Source organism: Triturus cristatus, chromosome 8 (assembly GCF_964204655.1).
Source record: "Triturus cristatus chromosome 8, aTriCri1.1, whole genome shotgun sequence".
In the NCBI taxonomy this organism is placed as follows: Eukaryota; Metazoa; Chordata; class Amphibia; order Caudata; family Salamandridae; genus Triturus; species Triturus cristatus.
In genome coordinates, this window is record NC_140591.1 from 1,641,501,409 (window position 1) to 1,641,525,929 (window position 24,521).

A 24,521-nucleotide genomic window follows, 5' to 3' on the forward strand; every position below is an offset into this window, starting at 1 on the left:
AAAATGGAGGACACAGACCATTTATGGGACTGAACATTGTTTGGTTATTGTGATGTTTTTTGGGTTCTATTAGGCTTTTAATGGTTGCTGCTCAGAAATGGCAAATAAAGGTTATTATGCATAATGCTAGCCTCCTAGTCTTTAATGAAATCTCGATTCTTTAGACAGTAAACCTTTTAGAATAGCAATTCCTCCATTTGCATAGAGCATGGCCTATTGAAAATGAGGGAACACCCTCTGAAGGTAGCGCTGGCATTTTAAGTGGAGAGGATGTGGTCCGTCGGCTACACTGCCGACTTTGGTGCTGGAAACCAGGTTTCGAGGCTCGGGGTTGCATCCACATCCTGTAATTCTGGGCAAATCACTTAATTTCCCCGTGCCTGAATGTGTAATGTAAATACGGTGCTCATGTAAAGCGCTCCAATACCTTCGGGTCGAGTTTGCGCTATATAAATATGCAAAAAAGAAAAAATAAGTGCAACAGCGCTATCGGTATTATAGAAGGGGATGCACAAATGTCTGCACCCCCTTCAATAATACCAAAGTTCCCATGAGGCACACAAAGCGGGCACAAGCGCCCCTGGGCCACCTTCTGTAATTCATGCAAAGCACTCCAATACCTTTGTGTCCAGTTCGCAAGCTATGCAAACATAACATCAAGGTTACTTTATGAATAAATTACTTAAGAAATGAATGCGTTGCGTGACAGTGCCCGAAACACATTGCAAACTAACGGTTTTAGTTAGTTTGATTACAGTAAGTTGGTGTTCTGTGTTTAGAACGCTGCTGAGTGTGTTCTTCAGACATTGATTCGATTGTGTCATGAAAATTACTCTAATAAAATCTAAATTAAAAAGATTTCAGCAAGCAAGTTGAGTACCGACAAAGCATCCACCTCCTAGTTAATGCCCAACTGATGAGTAAACACAGCAATCAATTAGTGACCAGTTATCGTGTTACTCAACAGGGAGCTGCACAGCTATGGAGAAACACCATTCCTTTATTTTGTTTGTCCTCTTTATACTATCAATTTCTCGGAATTCTGCTACCTCAAGGTTCCTGCCTTTGCCATTTAAAAGCGTATGCAGTTCTACTGAGGCAATCATTGTACAATATACATTTTTTTGTCTTTCGACATAGCTTTTCCAGACCCTTTCTTAGCCGTGTGAATCACATGCAATATCTATTTGGGAAACACAATTAGCATATTTCAATTGCTCCTAAATAGAGGGGGGAACTGGAGATTTCCATTTCCTGCAGATCTCTGGTCTTGCAAGCAAAACAAAGTGAAAGATGGGCCTCACCTTAGCTTTCTTCTCAGCTATTTCTAACATCTGATCCATGCCAAAAATAGTAGCTGAGGGCTTGTCTTGAATAAATGACCAGAGATTTCACTCAGTCTTACTCACACTATTCCAGTACGGTGAAAATACAGGACAGACCATGTGCATGTCTTCCACTGCTGTGATCCACATTTCCAACATGAGAGAGTCATGCCCTCCACTTTTGCCACTTTTTTGGAGTCCAGTAAGCCCTGTGGATAGTAAAAGTGAATCCTCTTCAGTGCAACAGATTTTACCACAGAGTAGAAAGTGTTTAAGGATATTTGCCACAACCGGTCTATATCAATCTCTGGTATGTTGAAGGGCGATTTATATCTTCAGCCTCAAGGAGGCCCCAGTGTCAGTTTGCTACTTAATATTTTAGTATTTCAGTGTTCTCCAACCTACTCTCCTCCTCCACCCATACCTGTGATACCCACCATGAGTACAACTGATAGTATGTGAATCTCGAACATACTCCAGTGAGTGATGCCCATCTAATTAATCGTATCCCATTTCTCAAATATCTCCAATAATGTATACCCACTTGTTTCAAAGGCTGACTCAATGCATCATTTAGACATTCTGTGGTCACAGGGGAGTCCCAGATTGGGATAAATATGGGATATTGAGGATTCTCCCACATTCATCCAGGTCTTTAGTGCAGCAATAAGTACTTTCAGCCTAACTCACTCACTTACTTACGATCCTAAAATTTATACCAGAAGTGGATGCATCCTATACCTTCTAACATAGCAGCATATAGTCTGCCATTGGTTGAGTTATCTGGCTCATTTACTAGCAGGCGGATATTTTTAAGCTGGAAAGCGTGGCAATAAATCTGAAAATTAGGCAGTGCCAATCCTCCCACCATCAGCTTTCTATGGAGTTTTTTCCACCGAAGTCTGATGACCCTAGATGCCCAAATAAGCTGCTGACTCTACTCTGAGAAAATGAGTAATAGGTAAAATAATGATTGTCACCAGGCTCACTCTCCCATAGATTAATGGAGGAAGGTTGTTCCATTTCTCCAGGAGCTTATCAATTTCTACACTCACTTTTTTCTGGTTGAACGACGAGAACTCTATTATGCTATGGATAATTTGGATCCCACGATATCTCATTTGATTCCTAGTAAGCTGGATCACACTCTTCTTCTCCCATGTCATTATTTCAGTTTTATCCTCATTTATTTTATACCCTGAGATCTCACCGAACCCTCCTGTGTGCAAAATTATCTTACATATTGAAGGGATAGGGTTTCTAGTATAGAACAAGATGTTGTCCTCATGTAAGGACAATTTAACTTCAAATCCAGACACGCAAAATTGAATAATTGAGGGATCCGACCTAATCTGCTGTGCAAAAGGCTCTATATAAAGGTTAAATAAGATTGATGAGAGAGGGTATTCTTTCCTAGTACCTCTTGTTATACTGAAGCTATCTGTCAATTCCTTATTTACTAACACTCTCGCAGTGGGTGATTGATATAGATTTTGGATTGTTCTAACACTTTTGTGACTAAATCTACATTTTGCAAGGACTTCCCAGAGGTTGCTCCAGTTGACCTCATCAAATGCCTCTGTGGTGTCTAGGGCCACCACCGTCAGTGGACTCTTCTGGTAAGAAGCCAAATCTTTAGTGTCGGTCAAGAGATGGGTCAGCACATTTAGATGGCGCACAGGGGCAAAACCCTCTGAGCTAGATGTATGACTTCTATAATTGCTCCTGCTATTCTACTGGCTAATATACCAGCAAAGATCTTGTTTTCTTGATTCTTTCTTTCTGTGTTGAAAGGAAACTATGGTTTGGAGTGGACACCGAGGAATGTGCGGGTGAGGAGGGAGGGAGCAGAACGGGGAAATGAAGTGGATGAGAGGATATGGCATAATGCAGTGATACTCAAAGTACAGCCCGGGGGCCTAATGCGGCCCCCTGACCTTTAAATGTGGCCCCCTGATCAACAGCAGCACTGGGATGCTGTTCACTCAACTCTGTTCTAACATTAAAAAGATGTTAAATATACAGGTAACCATTTATTTAAAGGTAAATTGAAGCTAAAGGAAGTAATTAAGTTGTCCTGCACCACTTAACTTTAGGAACACCTTCATTTTGAAAGTCATCTTGCAGCAAAAGTGAAAAATTATTATAAGGTCTCTTCAAAAATAATAAAGTGTATTTCATTAACATGTGAAACCATTTCACCTTTAGCATATCAGAAGATATCAGTGCATTGAGTGGTATATTTTTTAAGTGATAGGGTTCAAATATGAATTTAGAATTATTCATTCTTAACCTCACCTTGACAACAATGCTAATAGTAAACTAGGAGGCAAGGCAGCTGTTATTTGCACTCTCAGGGAGGCCTGGGGTCCTATTATAAATGAACAACATAGTTTATTAAATCAAACACAGGAGAATGTTTTGTACAGCGCATATCTAAAAGTCATGTGTTTCAAGGTCCTCCCATGTGATAATAAAAGAAAAAGGAGGGGAAGTGAAAGGAAACAATTGCCTAGGATCACACAATTTGGTAATGTGGGGAAGCTGGTATTTATACCAGGTTTTCTGTTTTGACATTGTGCAATTAAGCCATTAGATGTATATGCTTCCCATTTTTCTGCCCTCTTTGCCCCTCCAGATCACCATCCTGCTGGCATCAATGTGGCCCTCGGGAACATCATAGACAAAACTTGGTGGCCTGTAGGAAAATGTTTGGGAGTACTCATGGCATCACAGCTTGAGCTGCTGACTTTGAAGCTGGGAAGCCAGGTTCCAGCCTGTGCAGGAGGCTCAACATCCTTTGATTCTGGGCAAATCACTTATTCTCTCCGTGCCTAAAACTTAATGTGTCCTCTGTAATGCAACTGGTGCTCATGTAAACGGCGCTCCAATACCTTTGGTTTGAGTTTGCGCTATACAAACTGCTATGGCATGCAGGGAGGAAAGTAAAGACAAAATATATATATATATATATATTATTCACTGAAAAAACCATAGGTTTTAGGGAAAGTTATAGTTAGCTGGACATTTCACTCGTACAAAACCATAGAGATTCCGCCGTTAGTTAGTTTTGCTAACTATAACTTGTGCGCCCGCAATGCACTGCTGCTGATGTCACATATTACATCATTCATGACATGGTCAGTGACATCACTGATGACATCACTGATGACATCTCAAATGACATCCCTGATGACATCATCCAGTGAATGTGGTTTTGTTTGTAATTTAAATATGGATTATATATATATATATATATACCAATCTGTATTGAAGATTGAGTGGATATATAACTGTCTGGATGGAGGATTTAGAAGCTATCTAACTGTCTGCTTAAGTGAGTAATTAAAAGTGTCTCACTAAATACATGGGTTAGTAACTAAACTGTGAATATGTGCATCACTGTCTCTGTTGCTGTATAACCTGCTGTATCAGTTGGTCACTAACTACATGAGTGTCCATATTAGTTATTGATTAGTTTGCTGAGTATTTGTATGGGAGACTGAGTGTGTGTGGTTGGGTGGGTGGTGTGTAACTGTATGCATAGATGTGTGAGTGGTTGATTAACTAGGTGTATGGGTTTAAGAGTGCATGTGGATTGGGAGTTACTATGTGTATGAATAAATGAGGTGTTGTGTGTATAACTGTGTAGGTGAGTAAATGTAAGTGTGATTGATTTTTTCATGAGTTAGTAGGATGACTGCTGATGTGTCAATGTCTATATAGGTGTATAAGTGCATTTGATAGTGTTCTATTGATCAGTGACTGCATGTATAAGTGATTTTGTGGGTGAATGGGTAGTTGTGTGTGTAGACTTAGGAATCATTGAGTGGGTATGTAGTAAGTGGTATTGGTGTGTCAATGGTTTCAAATACGGTACTCTGTATTTTACAGTGAGTGATGAAAGGTTAAACTAGTGTGTGATGAGGTGTATCAGATTGTCACGTGGATGATGTTATCAGTGATGTCATCAGTGATGTCATTTGAGATATCATTAGTGATGTCATCAGTGATGTCCCTGACCATGTCATGAATGATGTGATATGTGACATCATCAGTGCATTGCGGGCACGCGAGTTATAGTTAGCAGAACTAACTAAAACAGAGGAATTTCTATGGTTTTGTACGAGTGAAATGTCCACCTAACTATAAGTTTCCCTAAAACCTATGGTGAATTTCAAAGGTTTTTTAAAATGCTAATTCCTAACTATAACGTCTCTGAAACCTATGGTTTTTTCAGTGAATTTCATAGGTTTTTTAAATGCTAATTTTTAAGTGTAATAGTTGTTATACCTATGTTTTTTGTACTGAATTTCTGGAGTGTTTTTTAAAATATATTATTTATTAAACAATATTATATACTTTTCTGATGTTTTTTTTAATTTAAAAGTAAAATATAGTATAATTATTTTGTTTTATTTTATTATTCTAATATATTTTTATTATTTACTTTTTTTTAAATACAATTTTTTGAAGTCGTGCACCAAAAGCGTACCCAGCACGGCGGGTGCGGTTACCCAAGGCATAGCTTTTTGCAGTAGGAGTCGCGTACCCCTCACGTGCACACTAGGTACCGCGCTGAGAGCTGCGCTAGGTACGCGACTCCTTATTTTTCCATTTAAAAAAACCTGGCTCCTACCAATAATTTCTATTCGCCCCGGGGACCCCATCCCCTGGGACCTATCTGATACGTTGGGGACCGTGGGGGGAGCTCCAATGCCCCCACGGTCCCTGCCGGCTCCCCGCATCCTACAGGAGCTGAAATTGCTTTTCCACATGGGGAGCTGCTAACATGCAGCTCCCCATGAGGAAAAGCAATCTGAATTGAAGCGAGAGCAGGTTTCCCTGCTCTCGCTTCAATGAAGCAAAGCAGTTTGCAATGGCAGAGCGGGAGCCGCTAGACTCCCGCCCTGTCATTGCAAACAGCAGTGTCCCGGGGGTGGGCACCCCGGGACACTGCAGGAGCCGGCCCTGGGGGGTGGCAGTCCCCAGGGCCATGAAAAGCTCCAGGAGGGGGCTGCGCGGCCCCCCTCCTAACAATTCCAATGCGCTGTGGAGGTGGTGGTCCCCGGGGCCGGGGGTCCATTACAGACCCCTGCATTTAATTATTAGTGCCCCGGGGAGGTGGCGGTCCCCGGGGCGTGTGGGGGGGCTCGAGCCTCCCCACACAGGTCTATTTTTTTTTCTAAAAAGCCCCAGGAGTGGCGGTCCCGGGAGGGCTTTGTCTCCCCGCAAATATTTATAGAAAACCCCTGAGGGCTAGCAGTCCCCGGGGCTGCAGGTGTCCCCCTGGACCCCCGCAACTATTTTTGCACATGCCCCCAGACTTGGCCCACCCGGGGGCTAATTAATAACGAAGCACGGGAGTCCGCGCTTCGTTTTTTTCATTTTCGCGGCTGGATCCATGCACCCAGCAAGTATTCTTCTGATTTAAAAAAAAAAGATATATGCTTTTTTTGGCCCTGGGGGTCCTTGTGGGACCCTCTGAGCAGGCCTAGGGGCTCAGGGTGTTTCTACCCTGCCCCCTTTTCTGTTTTTTTGCCTTTGTTTTTCTGTTTTCTTGTGCCTCGGTTCTACCGAGGCACAAGATGGCTGCCAGCACTTCCTGGTTTGGAGTGTTGACAGCCAATTACAATGTAGCTCGTGATCAGGAGGGTGCGAGGATCCACCGCGGCCATATATATCACTATTTATTTCTTAATTTCTCAAAAACTACTGAACGGATTTACACCATTTTTAAAAAGATCGCTTACTGAGCCAAGCAGTACCTTTTTGCCAAATTTGGTGTAATTCGGTTCAGCAGTTTTTGCTATAACTGTGTCTAAAGTTTCCTATGGGAAATTGATTTTTTGACCTCTATTTTTTGATTCTCTCAGGAACTACTGAACGGATTTATACCGTTTAAAAAACAAAAAGCCTCTTTCTGAGCCAAGGGCTACCTTTTTGCTAAATTTGGTGTAATTCTGTTCAGCAGTTCACGCTGTAGCCTGTTCAAAAATTTCCTAAGGGAAATAACATGGAGAAAACACGTTTTGGGACCCCCCTTTTTTCTCGGCCCCCGCTTGATGAATCATCCCGAAACTTTTAAGACAGGAGCTAACCGGAACGGGCCATAAGTTTTGAAAATTTCGCGAAGATTCGTCAACCGGCGCCAAAGTTATTGGGAAAAGAATGTTACAAATTTGCTATGGATAATAGGTCCTAACTATAACTACCTACTGGCGACCGCCAGAAGGTACTACATATATATATATTTTTAAAAATTGTGAATAATTTTTAGTTAGGAAAACTATATTCATTCTTTTTTTTTTATATTACACAGAAGTCGCGCACCCTACACGATGGCTGCGCGCATTCCGGTAGCCATTTTGAAAAGTCACGCTGGGGTCATGACTTCGGCGCAGTTTGTAAAGTATGAAATATCTTTAAATTAATTATAAATAAAAGTTTTCCTTTAAGTGTTTGTCTAAATGTATTAAAAGTATTTTTAAAGTATTATTCAATATAATTTCAACTAAAAATTATTCGATTATTATTGGATTCGGGGGTTAGGAGGGATGGCAATTTTGCTCGATCTGTTTTGCAAGATTTTTTGGTCTAGTCAGGTGGACACCCTCCTCCGGGTGAGGTACGGCTTAAGGATTCTATTCAAAAGGTGAGGAATCCACTGGCAGAAGTATCCATCAGAAGAGCAAGTTATTTACCTTCGGTAACGCTCTTTCTGGTGGATACAGTATCTGCTTGTGGATTCCTCACTGTCCCACCCGCCTCCCCGTTGTCCACCTGTTTCTACCAAAAATATGCTTTTACTGTTTGGCATGAATGTTTTTAATATGTCTTATTCATGCCTATGTTTTAATAGTGAGAAATGCTTGATCATTTGCTATTTCTTTATGCCTTTATTGGTTATGCATTTGTGTGTATATGTATTATCTACTGGCGGTCGCCAGTAGATAGTTATAGTTAGGACCGTGTTTCCATAGGAAATCCGCAACATTCTATTTGGAATAACTTTGGCGCCGATTGACGAATCCTCGTGAAATTTTCAAAATAGGTGGGGTGCTCCGCTCCTTCCCTGAAAGTCTCGCGGGGGATTCATCAAGCGGGGGCTGAGAAAAAGGGGGGGTCCCAAAACGCGTTTTCCCCATGCATTTTTCCATAGGACCTTTAGTCCGAGCTACAGCCCGAACGGCTGAACAGAATTACTTGAAATTTGGCAGAGAGGTAGTCCTCAGGTCAAGGATGTGCCTTTTGCAGGTCTGGTGTAAATCTGTTCAGTATTTCCTGAGAAAATAGCATTTTAAGCAATATATATATCTATAGGCGCGCTCCGAGCGCGTACGGTAAGCTTACCGTACGCGCACGCAGCCGTGCGCGAGCTCAATTCTGATTGGTGGTTACATGACTGTAAACATTCGAATCGGTCGAAACCAGGAAGTGTCGGCTGCCATTTTGTGTGTCTCACTCTGATAAACAAAGGTGGAGAACGTGAAAAGGGGGCAACGTAGAGAGTTGCAGACCCCCTAGCGTTTGTCAGGGGGTCCATGAAGGAGCCAAAAGTGTGAAAAATAAATTTATATTTTTTTTAAAAAATCGCGAGGTGCGCGTACGGTAAGCTTACCGTACGCGCACGGCAGAAAAAAACATAAAAAAATAGAATTAAAAATCACATTTAAGTGTTTAGATATTAGGGGGCTCTAAAAAGAGCCGTTGTGTTTATGAAGTGTTTTTTTTGTGGTACCTACAAGTAAGTACCGATGCAGAGTCTAAAGTTCAAGAGGAAGACTCTGTTGCCTTCATCTGTGACGTGTACACCGTCTCCTCTATAAATGCCTTGCATGTTGTAACGCAAGTTGTTGTGGTATATAGAACCCATACCATAGTCTCTGAGGAAAGCAGAAATAGATTTGTTGACGTGCTTCCTTGCTTTGTCAATCTGTGGACAAAATTGGTTGGACCAGTTCCACTTTTGCCTTTGGCATATATTAGAAAATACAAAGGCAGTTTGTGGAAAAAGCGACATCAATTGCACAAAGGTGTCCTTAACCCCTTCGATGCTGCGCAGATTCCGCCGCTGTGCTGACGGAATCTTGCGCGGGCGTGGTCATGACGGAATGGTTCCGTCATGAGCACAGCTCAACCGTGGGTCATGACGGAACCATTCCGTCATGAGCACCGAAGGGGTTAATAAGCATTTCCAGACCTACCCCAGTTAAAGTGCCTAGGTCATTTCCACCACAGTGCACAATAATAAAGTTAGGCTGTTGGAGATGTAGAAAAGATTTCACCAAAGGCATTAATTGGTGCCACTTTATCCCTCTCTGACCAATCCATTTAATGTCTACATTTGGCAAAGCAAGGTCTCTCACCATACCTCTTTTTTCTGCATACTTTTCACTCCAGAAAACATAGCTGTGACCTACAATCCACACTGTGAACATCTTCCAAGGAGATCTGGATGCACTCAGGAGGTGTCTTTCAGCAGAATGGCAATATGAAATGAAAGACAGTTGAAAAATGGAGGCATACATACTTTTTTTTAAATAAAAATAACTCATTGGCTGATTCAAACCATTTTACAGTTAAAACTAGGCTGTATGTTTACATTTTTAGAAGCATGTTTTGAATTGGTTCAGAAAATTGTGTTCCCACAGAAGATTAATTTGGATTTGCTGTTAGGTTTGACAGGTCAAGCACTCTTGCTCTGTGGAATAGAAACATTGTGTGCTGAACTTCTGACCTCTCTGCTCACACCAGTGTTCCATGACCTGTTGCTATGCTAGCAGGTAGAAGTCAAGTTGGGGGAAGGGTTCAGTTGGAAAAGGGTTGAAATTTTCAACCAATAGAAGTGTGTGATTTCCTTTGAAAAAATGTGGGAAGCACTGTGATTTGAAGTTAACATGTATATGTGTGAAAAAAGAGAGGGAAACATTGCCATCTGCTGTTTGAGTGCCACATTTCTTTCTCAACTAACTAATTTTAAAGGTGAGTTATGAGTTTGAGAGGGGATGTATGTGGTGCATTTTGATATAAATAATAGAATTGTGATTCTTCTTTTAAAGTTGTGTTTTACATTTTGTGTTTTGGGAGATATTTAACTGTCTTGAACTGGTAAAGTATTATGGAGTATGTCTTCACCATAAGTTAAGGTGTACTGGTATCACTGAGGAATACTGTTTTGTGCCTAGAATCAAACCATGAGTCTGTGTGCACAAAGGAATTGTTGTCAGAGATTTATTTCGTGTTACTCTGGGTCTTTTAGAATTGCATTGGTAGGAAAGGGGATGTTTTAATTGTTGACAGAGATTTTATTTGTGTTGGCCTGGTTCTGTAAGAATGGCATTTGTAGGAAAGGGTCAGCTTTTTTTTGGGAACTGTGATGGTTTCCATTCAGCATAAATCAGTATCACACAAATAGGAGGCAAATGCTAACACATTTGAAATTGATATAGTAGATTTTGCTTCTAATCATGCAATGGGTGAGCTTGGTCCTACATATACAAAACTCTAATTAACCCTTGCCACACATGTACTTTTACATACATTACTACCATGTTTATGCTGTTATGGATGCATCCATGCATATGTCTCTTGAAACTGAAAATACACAGTCTGCAGAAGCAGACTCTTAGCACACACCCAGCTGTTTATCCTGTAGCATCATGCTTAGTATTCACAACTGAGTGGTGTTTCAGGTAGCAGTGAGTAACGCTAATACATTCAACATCACTAAGGCTGATTTCCTTTGCTGGAGTGTAGTCAGTCACCCAGGTTACACATGTCCATGGACTCAAAAAGCTGTTTGGACATGTGCTCTTTTCTGTTTCTGAAAACTGTAATGAAAATGTGTCATACTGTTAGAGTACTTATCACTTGTAAAAAAACAATAGTAAGTGTGCTTTCAAATTGGCAATCAAATTTCGTTTTCTGCCTAGAATCACACCATGAGTCTTTGTGCACACAGGAATTGTTGTCAGAGATTTATTTCGTGTTTCTTTGGGTCTTTTAGAATTGCATTGGTAGGAAAGGAGATGTTTTAATTGTTGTCAGAGATTTTATTTCTGTTGGTCTGGATCAGTAAAAATTGCATTTGTAGGAAAGGGTCAGCTTAATATTTGGAACTGTGATGGTTTCCATTCAGCATAAATTAGTAACACACAAATGGAAGGCAAACGCTAACACATTTGAAATCGATATGGTAGATTTTGCTTCTAATCATGAAATGGGTGAGCTTGGTCCTAGATATACAAAACTCCAATTAACCCTTGCCACACATGTACTTTTACATACATTACTACCATGTTTAAGCTGTTATGCATGCATCCATGCATATTTCTCTTGAAACTGAAAATACACAGTCTGCAGAAGCAGACTCTTAGCACACACCCAGCTGCTTATCCTGTAGTTTTATGGTTAGTATTCACAAATGAGTGGTGTTTCAGGTAGCAGTGAGTAACGCTAATACATTCAACATCACCAAGGCTCATTTCCTTTGCTGGAGTGTAGTCAGTTACCCAGGTTACACATGTCCATGGTCTCAAAAAGCTGTTTGGACATGTGCTCTTTTCTGTTTCTGAAATCTGTAATGAAAATGTGTCAGACTGTTAGAGTACTTATCAGTTGCAAAAAAAACAATAGTAAGTCTGCTTTCAAATTGGCAATCAAATTTCGTTTTCTGCCTAGAATCACACCATGAGTCTGTGTGCACACAGGAATTGTTGTCAGAGATTTATTTCGTGTTTCTCTGGGTCTTTTAGAATTGCATTGATAGGAAAGGGGAAGTTTTAATTGTTGTCAGAGATTTTATTTCTGTTGGCCTGGATCAGTAAAAATGGCATTTGTAGGAAAGGGTCAGCTTATTTTTTGGAACTGTGATGGTTTCCATTCAGCATAAATCAGTAACACACAAAAAGGAGGCAAATGCTAACACATTTGAAATCGATATGGTAGATTTTGCTTCTAATCATGAAATGGGTGAGCTTGGTCCTAGATATACAAAACTCTAATTAACCCTTGCCACACATGTACTTTTACATACATTACTACCACGTTTATGCTGTTATGCATGCATCCATGCATATGTCTCTTGAAACTGAAAATACACAGTCTGCAGAAGCAGACTCTTAGCACACACCCAGCTGCTTATCCTGTAGTCTTATGGTTAGTATTCACAACTGAGTGGTGTTTCAGGTAGCAGTGAGTAACGCTAATACATTCAACATCACCAAGGCTCATTTCCTTTGCTGGAGTGTAGTCAGTCACCCAGGTTACACATGTCCATGGTCTCAAAAAGCTGTTTGGACATGTGCTCTTTTCTGTTTCTGAAAACTGTAATGAAAATGTGTCAGACTGTTAGAGTACTTATCACTTGCAAAAAAAACAATAGTAAGTGTGCTTTCAAACTGGCAATCAAATTTCGTTTTCTGCCTAGAATCACACCATGAGTCTGTGTGCACACAGGAATTGTTGTCAGAGATTTATTTCGTGTTTCTCTGGGTCTTTTAGAATTGCATTGGTAGGAAAGGGGAAGCTTTTTTTCTGGAACTGTGATGGTTAGCATTCAGCAGAAACCACTATATCGTTAATGAGAGGTAAATGCTAACATATTTGAAAGCAACATGGTAGATTTTCCTTCCATTCGTGCAATAGGTCATGTAGTTGGTATATGTTAAAAACTCCTATTAACCCTTACCACACATGTAGTGTTACATACATGTCTCCAGTGTTTATGCAGTTATGTAAGGGTCCATGCAGATCTATCTTGCACCTGACAGTAGACAGTCTCCAGAACCACACTCTTACCAGAGAGCTAGCTGTTTCTCCTGTACAGTCATGCTTTCAACTTGGCAATCAAATTTCGGTTTCTGCCTAGAAACACACCAAGAGTCTGTGTGCACACAGGAATTGTTCTTAGAGATTTAATTCGTATTGGTTTTATTTTGTTTTTCACTTGTAGGAAAGGGGTAGACAGTATTATAATGTTTGAAAAGCTCATAAAAAATATAGTAATATATTTAAATTACATAAAGGTATTTTTTTTTTGTTTCTTTCAGGTATTGCTGCAGAGCAGTGAAGCAAATTTAAGATGCCTATAAAATCAAGAAAGAGGAAAGAACAGAAAAAACATGTATATTTGAAGACAACTGGAGGACCCAAATTAGTTGAAGATGCTCATGTTGGAAAAAAGAAAAAGTCTTCTGGTAAGCAGACAAAGGATTTCTTTAAAAATATCTTCAGAAAAAGGAAAAATTTAAAAAATATCCGCACTGGAAATACTGTTTCAAATAGAAAACAACAGGACAAAAGTGAGAATTTTCAAAATGCTAATGTACAATCAGAAGCAATAAAGATTGACTTAAAAAGAAAAACAACATTTAAAGAGATCCGTAGAAAAATGTTTCAGAGAAGAGTAATGTCCAATTTGCTAAAGGATGTGAAAAAATATAAGAAAAAAGCAAAGTATTTTAAGAGAAAAAAAGACATTGAAGCCATTGTAGTTAAGGCTTTAGAATTAAAAAGAAAACTATTCATTTTAATTTTGAACAGGATGCGTACATTAGATAAAATGGTCAATGTGATGAAGTCACAAAGCAAAACGAAAAGAGTAGTGAAAAGAAATAACTTTTGTAAAGTGTTTTTAGGAGAATGGATGCATAGTTCAAGTACTGAACCATATTTTAATGAAGAGAGTTATCTTCAAAGTAATAGTTTGCTGCATGCAGTTGACACCAGAGGTCGTGCTTATGAAGTGAAAAATGGTTGTATAATGGAGAAGGAGAAAATGGTTCCAAGAAATGAGGAAGAAGTGATGGCGGCTGAGGTTATGGGGAGACGTCCCAAAGCCCCAGTGTATACTTGGAATTGTAGTAGTATTTGTACTGTGCGACAGGAATCTATTGATAAATTACGTGAGTTTCTAAGAGAATATAGTAAAAAGAGTGTGAAACAGAAAATTAAGGTGCTACAAGAACTAGATCCATGCAGAGTGAGAGAGAATACTGGTTTGCAAGGACACTCTCTGGCTTGTCTATCTAGGAAAGTTTGTCAAAGTGTTTTTCACCATTTTAGGATGCTGGCAGTACATCATACTGAAATAAGAAAATTTGTGAGAAGTTTGTATTCTGCTAAAAGTCCAGCACTAAAATTAAATGAGTTAAATAGGGCTCTGTTCCGTAGGAAGTGTATCAGATGTTGAGAAGGTTACTGATGAAATTCAGTTTAGTTACTTTGGTCCGGAACAAGAAAGTGCAGGTAATGACACAGTTATAGTGGAAAATGTGGAAGAGAATGTAGAACCCTCCGTAAGTAAGAAATTTGAAGATCAAATGACAAAATTTGCTATCATCTCTAATGAAAGACCAAATATTACTTGTATTTGTTGCCGGAGAAGCCATTACAAAATTCAAACAAGGAATGTTGATCTGTATAAAAAAAGTGAAGAAGAAGATAATTATAAGTGGAAGGATTTTGCAACATATATATTTCTTGAAAATTGTTTTGATTTGGGTGAAGATCAGCGTATTTGTAAATACTGTTATAACAAGTTAGAAGAAAATAGAATGCCAGCGAGAGCTGTACATAATAATTTAGAATTGGTTGCTATTCCTGCTTAACTTTCTGATTTAAATACGTATGAGTCTATACTCATTCAATGTGTTCATCCATTCCAGACTATAGTACGTATGGAGCCCAAAACCGGTAAATTACCTCCTTCAGATTTACAGAGAGGTTTAAAAGGAAGAGTTGTGTATTTGCCATTGGATTTGAAAAAAAATATGGAAACTATTGATGCAGATACTTTGGAAACTGAACCATTAGTTATTCTGGTTAATGGTGTACCTACAAAGAATAAGAAGATTTGGCAGGAGCTGGTAGATGTACGGAAAGTACAAAGAGCAAATTTATATTTGAAAAACAATAATAAATGGTATGAATCAATTTATATAGATGAAGATGAAGAAGATTTACAAGAAGACACAGAAACACCAACTGGGCAAATTGAAAAAGTGGACAAGTCAAAAGAAGAAGAAATTTATGAACATTTCAGCATACATCCACTTCATTCACAAGAAGTTATGGCAAACACTATTGATCTCTTTCAGATGAAGAAAGCCAAAGGAACTCCCGTGAGTGTATGGGAGGAGAGCTTGGAAGCTCGTTGTTTTCCCCAGCTGTTTCCTACAGGAGAAGGTGGACGATACGATGAACGCCCAGTACAGATTCCTGCTTCTGAGTATCGGACTACAAGATTATATGCAGAAGATCCAAGATTTCGTCAAAGTATTCCTTATTTGTTCCATCTGTTATTTGAAAGCGAATTGTCTGCAGTATCTTATGCAGTAAATCACATTTTAAAAAGTGGAGTACTTCTACATAATGTGTCTGCTAAGGATTTCATGAACAAAGTGCAGCAGCGAGATGATCATTTGGAATCACAATTGATCAATCTGATGGCTTGTCAGCGTGGGACAAATGAATATTGGTACCGACGCCATGGAGAATTGAAATGTATGTTACGGAATTTAGGAACTCCTACGTGGTTCCTTACCCTAAGCTGTGCCGAGTATGCTTGGGATGATTTACTGGATTTTCTTCGAGAGGCCAATTCAAACATTAAAAACATCGAATACAAGACAGCAGGAGAATTGTGCTCATTGGATCCGGTTAATGTTTGCAGATATTTCAATCATAGATTTGAGGCTATGATGTCCTTCATCTGCAATAAAAAAAATCCACCTCTTGGAGAAGTTGTGGATTTCTTTTGGAGAAAAGAGTACCAAGCAAGAGGTGCTCCTCATATTCATATGCTGTTGTGGATCAAGAATGCCCCAAAATTTGGAACAGATGCTGATGAAGCAGTTTTATCTTTCATTGAAGAATACGCAACATGTGCTATACCTAAAAGCACAGAAGAGAAAAAGTTAAAAGAGCAAGTTTTACGTTTCCAAAGTCATCGGTGTGGAAAATACTGTCGACGGAAGTACAAGAGCAAAGATAAATTCTACACAAAATGTCGATTTGGATTTCCACGACCTGTTCTTTCAAAAGGAAGAGTAAACAGTTTTATGTCAGCTGTGCGACATACTTTTACAAGAAAATCTCCAAAAAATACGTACAACCTAAGAAGAAAAGAAGAGTCAAAATATATAAATGACTACAACCCAGTCATTTTATCCATGTGGAATGCTAACATGGATATTCAATGTGTGGCAGACAATTCTATTGCTGTTGCTCGGTATGTCACATCGTACATCACTAAATCTGAGAAAACGGAATTGAAGGAAATGTGGGAAGAGATTTCTCACGAGAAGACTGTCAGTAAGAAGCTATACAGTTTCAGTTTAAAGATGTTATCGCATCGAGAAATTGGATCCTACGAATGTTCAGATAGGTTATCTTCTGCAAGTCTGTACTCGAAATCAAGAAGAATAATTTGGGTAAGTTTAGGCCTTGCAGCAATGCGAAATCGGGTACTGAAATCTGTTGGAGAAATTGAATATTTGGCCGAGAACGACCCGGAAGTACAGATATTTTGAAAACAAACATGTTGGACACGTATTACCCAAAATGAAGTCGTCATCTTGAGAACATGTGTCTCTATGAAGTGCTGCAGAACTACATTTTTTCACGGAAAGCCACAGAAGACATCAACAATGGAAAATATAAAGTCATTGGTGAGGAAGGATGTTTGGTGAAGCAAACAAAAGGAAGTTTGATTAATCACAGGAAGCTGAGTTGCGACACTACTGACAAAAAGGAATTTTACTACTTGGCACTTTTACAGCTGTTTAAACCATGGCGTTCAGAGGTCGAACTACTTGGAGAATTTCAAAGCTATGAGGATTCATTTAATGCATGTAAAGATACGATTGAATGCAGTACTTTCTTAAATTATGTCCAAATGTTAAATGAAGAAATTAAACCGGAAGCTACAATTGCAGCTGAAGTAGCTAGAGACAGTTCTCAAGACAGCCAAAGTTCTGGAACGCTCAGTCAAGATCCCCTTGGACAACCAATCGTAGAAAATGAAGCTGCAATAGCCATGACTGAAGTGGAAACGGCTATGAATCAAGCTCAAGAAGATTTAATAGACTTACCAAATTTGGAACAACAACTGAATGAGGAACAACAACAAATTTATGAAGAAGTCAGGAAAAAAATTGATCACGGATTACTACATGAAAATAAAGAGTGCACATGCACATCATTTGAACCAATCAGGATGTATGTGAGTGGACAAGCTGGAACTGGAAAAAGTTTCTTAATTAAAGTCATCAGAAGCTACCTACAGCAAAAAACAGATTCAACTTTGTCTTGTGTTGTTACTGCTCCAACTGGGTTAGCAGCATATAACATAAAAGGAATTACCTTACATCGCTTGCTAATGTTACCAGTGGGGCATGAGAACAAAATAGAATATCACAAGCTTACTGGAGAAGCATGCTTCGAAGTTTCAAGAGTGTTGAAGAAGATGCAAGTTCTCATTATTGATGAGGTAAGCATGGTATCAAACTTAATGCTTGCCTTTGTGCATTTAAGAATGCAGCAAATTCTAAGGAGAGACTACGACGTGTTATTTGGTGGAAAACATGTCATAGTTTTTGGGGATCTTCTACAGCTCACTCCAGTTAAAGGACAACCAGTGTTTAATACTGTGACACATGAAGACACAAGGAAGTCATTAGGAAGCATTGGTAATGCGAATATTTGGTCGTTCTTTGAGTACAAAGAACTTACTACCAATATGAGGCAAGCAAACGATGAAGATTATGCAAGTATTCTGAAAGATATCAGAATTGGACTACTCACAGAAGTTGGCAGAAAACCATTAGAGAGTCGGTTGCTACATAATTTATTTCCAAAGGAAGAAATAGTTGCAGAGAAAATATACAAGAACATTGCAGAAAATAATACTGCAATCTGCTTAATGCCAACACTACGTGAATGCTCGATATTCAATGAGGAACTTTTGAAATTAGAAAAGGAAGAGATTAAGAAAATGGAAGCAGTGGACAAAATTCAGCATGAAGGAATTACTATTACATTAACAGGCGAACTGAAAAATAAATTGGTTTCTCTAGAGAAGAACATTTCGAAAACAGCTGGATTAGAAAAAAATCTATATCTTTGCATGAACTGTCGAGTTTTTTTAAGGAGAAATTTGGATGTTGAGAAAGGTTTAGTGAATGGAGCTATGGGTAAAGTAGTGTGTTTTGTGAAGTACCAGAAAAAAGATGGGATTGAATATTTAAAAATAAAATTTGATCAGATTGAAGAGGTTAAAGAGATTAGTCGTTGTTCAGTCCGTTTTTTGCTTGTGAAAGACTTATATGTACGTAGGAAGCAGTTCCCGTTTTCTCTAGCATATGCTGTAACAATTCACAAGTCTCAAGGATTAACTGTAGATAGTGCTTTTGTAAATATTGGTTCTAATGTGTTCAAAGAAGGTATGGCATATGTTGCTTTGTCACGAGTGAAAACATTATCTGGTTTATTCATGATAGACTTTGATGACTCAAAAGTTAGTGCAGATGCAAATTGTGTAAAGGAATATAATAGATTAAGAAGAACCTATGCTCCTCATTTAGGTCAGTATCCTGTGTTAGAAAAACGTGTTGTTTCTCGGAAAAGGAGATTTCAGAATAGCTGTAATGAGGATGTAGAGATGAGAAAACAAAAAGAGAGTCATGTGATTGCAAGCAAAAAGAAAAAGGACAATGTTGAAGAGGTTGTTGGTTGTCATTTTGAAAATAGCTCTGGTGTCAACTGCTACGCTAATGTAGTACTGAATGTTGTGTTTTATCTTGAAAGTTTGCAAGAGCAGATTAATAGTAAATCAAGAAAAAAGATTCTGTTCTGTGCTGAGTCTCCTTTATGAGAAGCTAAGTATTGATAAAACTAAAATAGAAAGTGCTACTGAAATTAGAAAACTTTTAGATGTATGTTCAGGACGTACACAGTTTACTCAAAATGTCCAGCACGATGCACAGGAATTCTTGATGTATGTCCTTATGGTACTGGAAGAGGAAGGCATAGATGTTGAGAATATGTTCGGTCTCTCTTATAAATGGGAACATACTTGTGAAAACTGTTTCTACACATGCAGGTCTAATGTTGATTCAGAAAGGTTTATCTATTTAACAATGCCAGAGAGTAAATGAGTGACTTTTAGTAAATTAGTTAAAGATGCCAATCATAGCATGGAATGCTGTGAATGTAAATCTGACATGTTTTCAACGTTACTTTTAAAGAAATATGGACAGTATGTAATTTTAATGATGCAACGTTGTAGAGCTGATGGTTCAAAATTGAATACTTTAATAAAGAAGTTTATAGGACAGCAATTATCATTTTCTGGAAAAACTTTTGTTACAGTTGCAATAATTTTCCATGATGGACCTACTGTAACTTCTGGACATTACACAGTTTATCTTAAATTTGAAAAAGGCTGGACACTGTGTAATGATTCTCAATTGGTTTTTAAGCAGCGTTTGCCTTTTGATTTAGCAAATTCATATTTAATTTTTCTGAAACCCAAATTTTAGATAGAAATTGCAACATCTGTACAAATCATTTTTGCAATTTTATTGGATTGCCATTGGAAATTTCATCAAAAAAGAATTTAAAAATTACCATTTGGCCTAAAGGAAAGGTAAGAAATTGGATTGTGGACTTCTTTGACAGATAATATTTTGGTGATTATGCTTACGCAACAAAATTTTCAGACGATATTTATTGAAAATAGTTATTGTTCTTAGATGATATTTTTATTGAATATGTTACATTTCTATAAAGGTATGTTTTAGTGAGAAGAGATTCTGGGCTTTTTTTAAACAATCTTTCAGATTGTTATTTTTTTTTGCACGCTGTTAAGTGATGAATGCATTTGGTTTCACGATTTACAGTGAAACGCAATATATTCTGAAAACAGCAAAAAAAGGGCAAAATATTGTTTTTTAAATATGAAAATATGTATACTGTATTCTAAAATGTATTATTAAATATTAATACTTTTTTTCTTTTTTTTCAGATTGAGAAAGAAAAATTAGGAAAAAATAAACTTTTTTTTCTAGCAATTAAAATAAACATTTATTGCTAATTAAGTTATTTTGTTGGTCAGGTAAGTGTGAAATTTCTGTATTTATCACACATTTACTGTCATGCTCCCTTTTTTTAACTTCTCCACTCTCTGCTTTTTTCATTTCCATTGTAGTCCCTCAAGGACCTTGTAGGATGCAATTTTTTTTTATTTTAAAAAAATAATTAAAAAAATTGCGCTTACCGTACGCGCACGGTAAAAAAAAAAAAAAAAGTTGTGAGGTAAGGTTGGTTCTTAAAAGAACCGTTGGGTTAATACAGGGACAGAGGAAAGAAAGAATGGGAATATTAACAAGGACCACAGATGTGCTGGTCTATCCTATTGTTTATTAGGGAAACACTGGTCTCCCCATGAGCAATTAGCCCATAACACCTGGTGCACCTCATTTGTACCCTCCGAAATCGAGGGTTGATTTCCAGAGAAGCAGAAGATGGTGATGCTCCCACCACAGATGAAGGGCTCAGCTGAGGTGCCGATGATGTACTCGGCTGAGCTTCTGAGGATGTGCTCGGGTGACTTACTGGAGAGTTCTCTCCAGTATGTCGAGCAAAAGTCCCGGGATGTACATCCCTAATGTGTCTGAACATAGAGAAATTTCCAAAGGAATACTTCTTCCTTGGATTCCCTCTAGATAAGACACGGTCACAAAGAGTGCAGGTGACTAGTGGAGCATTCACCTTTTTCTGCCCAGCTGGAAAAGTAAAATATTCCCATACAAAAGAATTCTTTTGTTTCCTCCTTCTCTGTCAGATGATGCTGCTGCTAGGCTCACTGTCAGAAGAGGACTGCTGCTCTGCCATTGTATCTCAAAGTCAAATCAGCTCCTTCTCCTAAGGGATCACAAGCAGTAATGAGGGGAATGGGTGTGGTGTTGGAAGTTTCTGGATATGCAACAAGTTTAAACCAATGAGAAGTGTTCTTTCTTGATCACATGACCTACCGTATGCGCTCGCTACGCTTACCGTAAGCGCTCGGCAACAACTACGCATGCGCGAACGTAAAACGCACGCATGCGCGTACGGGGCATGCACGTACGACGCAAGCGCACATGCGCATTACAGGCAGTCGCGTAACCGCATACGTCGGTTGCGCGGAAGTAGCGCGCGTGCGCATGCGCAAAGGACGTCAGCGCGTACGCGTCGGTGACGAAGTACGCATGCGTACGTACGTTGCGTACGCATGCGCAAACGGAGCACACAAATTGCGTGCGCGTACCGTACTAATAACGTACGGAGCGCTTACGGTACGCGTACGGTAAAAAATTAAAAAATTTTAAAAAAAAGTTGAAAGGTTTGTAGAAGATATTAACTGTGATGTTCAATTAAATCTAAACATTTTTTTAAAAAAGGTGAACCATTCCATATTGCAGGATAAAGTAAATTTAAGATTATATACATAGGTAGGCTATTTTTTTTTTTTTTAAATAATAAAAATTAATAAATTAAAAAATTAGCATTTAAAAAACCTTGCAAATTCACTGAAAAAACCATAGGTTTCACACACGTTATAGTTAGGAATTAGCATTTAAAAAACCTTGCAAATTCACTGAAAAAACCATAGGTTTCACACATGTTATAGTTAGCTGGACATTTCACTCGTACAAAACCATTGAAATTCCCCCGTTATAGTTAGTTCAGCTAACTATAACTCGCGCGCCCGCAATCCACTGCTGATGACGTCACATATTATATCACTCATGACATGGTCAGTGACATCACTCATGACATCACTGATGACATCTCAAATGACATCACTGATGACGTCATCCATGTCATAAATTACTGCATCTTCTGACACCCTAATATAACCATGGAAACACCGACTCAAAATTACAGATTTCCATTCTCAAAACTATTCCAATCTTCACCTATTAACTGTTAGGTCTACATACACCTCCACTCATTCACCAGTAAAGTCACTCATACTTACAGTCACTCCATACAAGACTATCATATGCATTTATACACCTATATAGACACTCACACACCACCAATCATCCATAGAGGTACTCTCACACCTAGTCAGTCATACAAATAATCAGACTTCCATTTACTTACCTATGCGGTTATACACACTCAAGTTCACTTACTCATAAAAATAATACCACATTCTTACGCTCTTATAGAAACATTGATACAAGCTCAAACTCATCCATACAGTCACTCTTACAATCATACACTCTCACATCTACCCACTTATATACTCTTACACGCATATATACTGCCTTACACATATGTACTTAGCCACAAATGTACCACTGAGATATACATTCAATCACTAACACACCCATACATACACTCACTCAACTATACAGTCAATCAAAGATGCACTCTTAAAACCATGCACCCACTGAATCACCCTCTCACACATCTAGTCACAGAGTTACACACACCCTACCCACACAAACACTCAGGCACCCATACAGATACTCAGAAAACCAAGCAATAACCCATATAGACCCTCATATAGCTATTCACAAAACTATGCAGCCACTTATACACCAACATACAGACACATACAGACATTCACACAGTTTAGTCATTAGTCTGCAGTAAGATACATTTAATGACTCACTTATAGAGTCAGTTACGCACCACACAAAATCAACCATTTACACACTTGTACACCCAGTTATTCTTCAACAGGCCTTTCCCTATATATTAAACATATTAAAACTGTTCAGAAACACACACTCAATGGATGACGTCATCAGTGATGTCATTTGAGATGTCATCAGTGATGTCATGAGTGATGTCACTGACCATGTCATGAGTGATGTAATATGTGACGTCATCAGCAGTGGATTGAGGGCGCGCGAGTTATAGTTAGCTGAACTAACTATAACGGGGGAATTTCAATGGTTTTGTACGAGTGAAATGTCCAGCTAACTATAACATGTGTGAAACCTATGGTTTTTTCAGTGAATATATATATATTTAGTATATTATGTATACATGTGAAAATGTGTCGGTCCACCTGTTTACCTTGGTGGCAGAGAAAAAATGGGTGGGACTGACAGCACGCCGACGAGGTATTCTTATGAGTCCTATGACGTCATACTGTGTCGCGAGCGGAGCCGTGCTATTATGACGTCGTCGACATGGGAGAGCTAGGAAAGAATTTCCGCGGAATGCTGGCACAGAGGATATTCACCTAAGTGTTAAGGCTAATCCTTTGGGAGCAACTGTTTATGTTGCTACTCCAGAAACCAAAACCAGTGATCCGAGGGCAGAGGCCCTGCAGATGGCACACGGGGTGGGGAGCCCAGTCGTGTGCACGGGCGGGGCAGAAAAGTGACAAGCACCACTAACCACAAAAAAGGTAACAAGTGCACTGAATAACACAGGATCTTCTCTTTGTATCTGGCAGGAATAACAACGTTAAAATGCCCTAGTTCCAAAATGTAGAATTAGTGCTACAATGGTCTTCAAGAGGACCTGCGATGGATGCCGCTTCTGCCTTCCGTACACTGGAGGCGGCACATGGGTCAAGCAGTATGGTCATACTGCGGTGGGCCGCACACTCGTTGACCTCTCATGGCCATGCTCCACACTTCGGGAACAACGCTTTCCATTAGCTGTGTTATCTGATGAAGTGTCGCGCCGGCCCCGTCCAACAGCAGAACCCCTTTAGATCCAAACAGACTCTTCCACTCTCTCACCGGAAGTGAAACCAGGCCACGCGGACACTTTCACAATACAACAGCCGGGAATGCACTTTTCGGTAAAAAAAACACATTCCTTCCTCCTAATTTATCAAATAAATGACTCACTGAAGAACAGGGGCCAGCTTTGATCGGTAAACAGCTGTTACAACGACTTTTTTAATATGCGATACCATTACAACGCATGCATTACCACGCATGCGTTGTACATCACAAAGTCATTATTACGCATTTTTTTAGAACGCATGGTCATTTACCATGCATGCCTCTACTACGAATTTTGTTGTAAAGGTATGTATGGTAAATGACCATGAGTTCTAAAAAAATTTCGACGATCCACGTCGTTGTAAGAAAACAGAGGCTGTTCCGTTTCCTCACAATGACGTGCACCGCCCATCATAGACGACATGAAGCAGGAACTACGAGGAGAGAG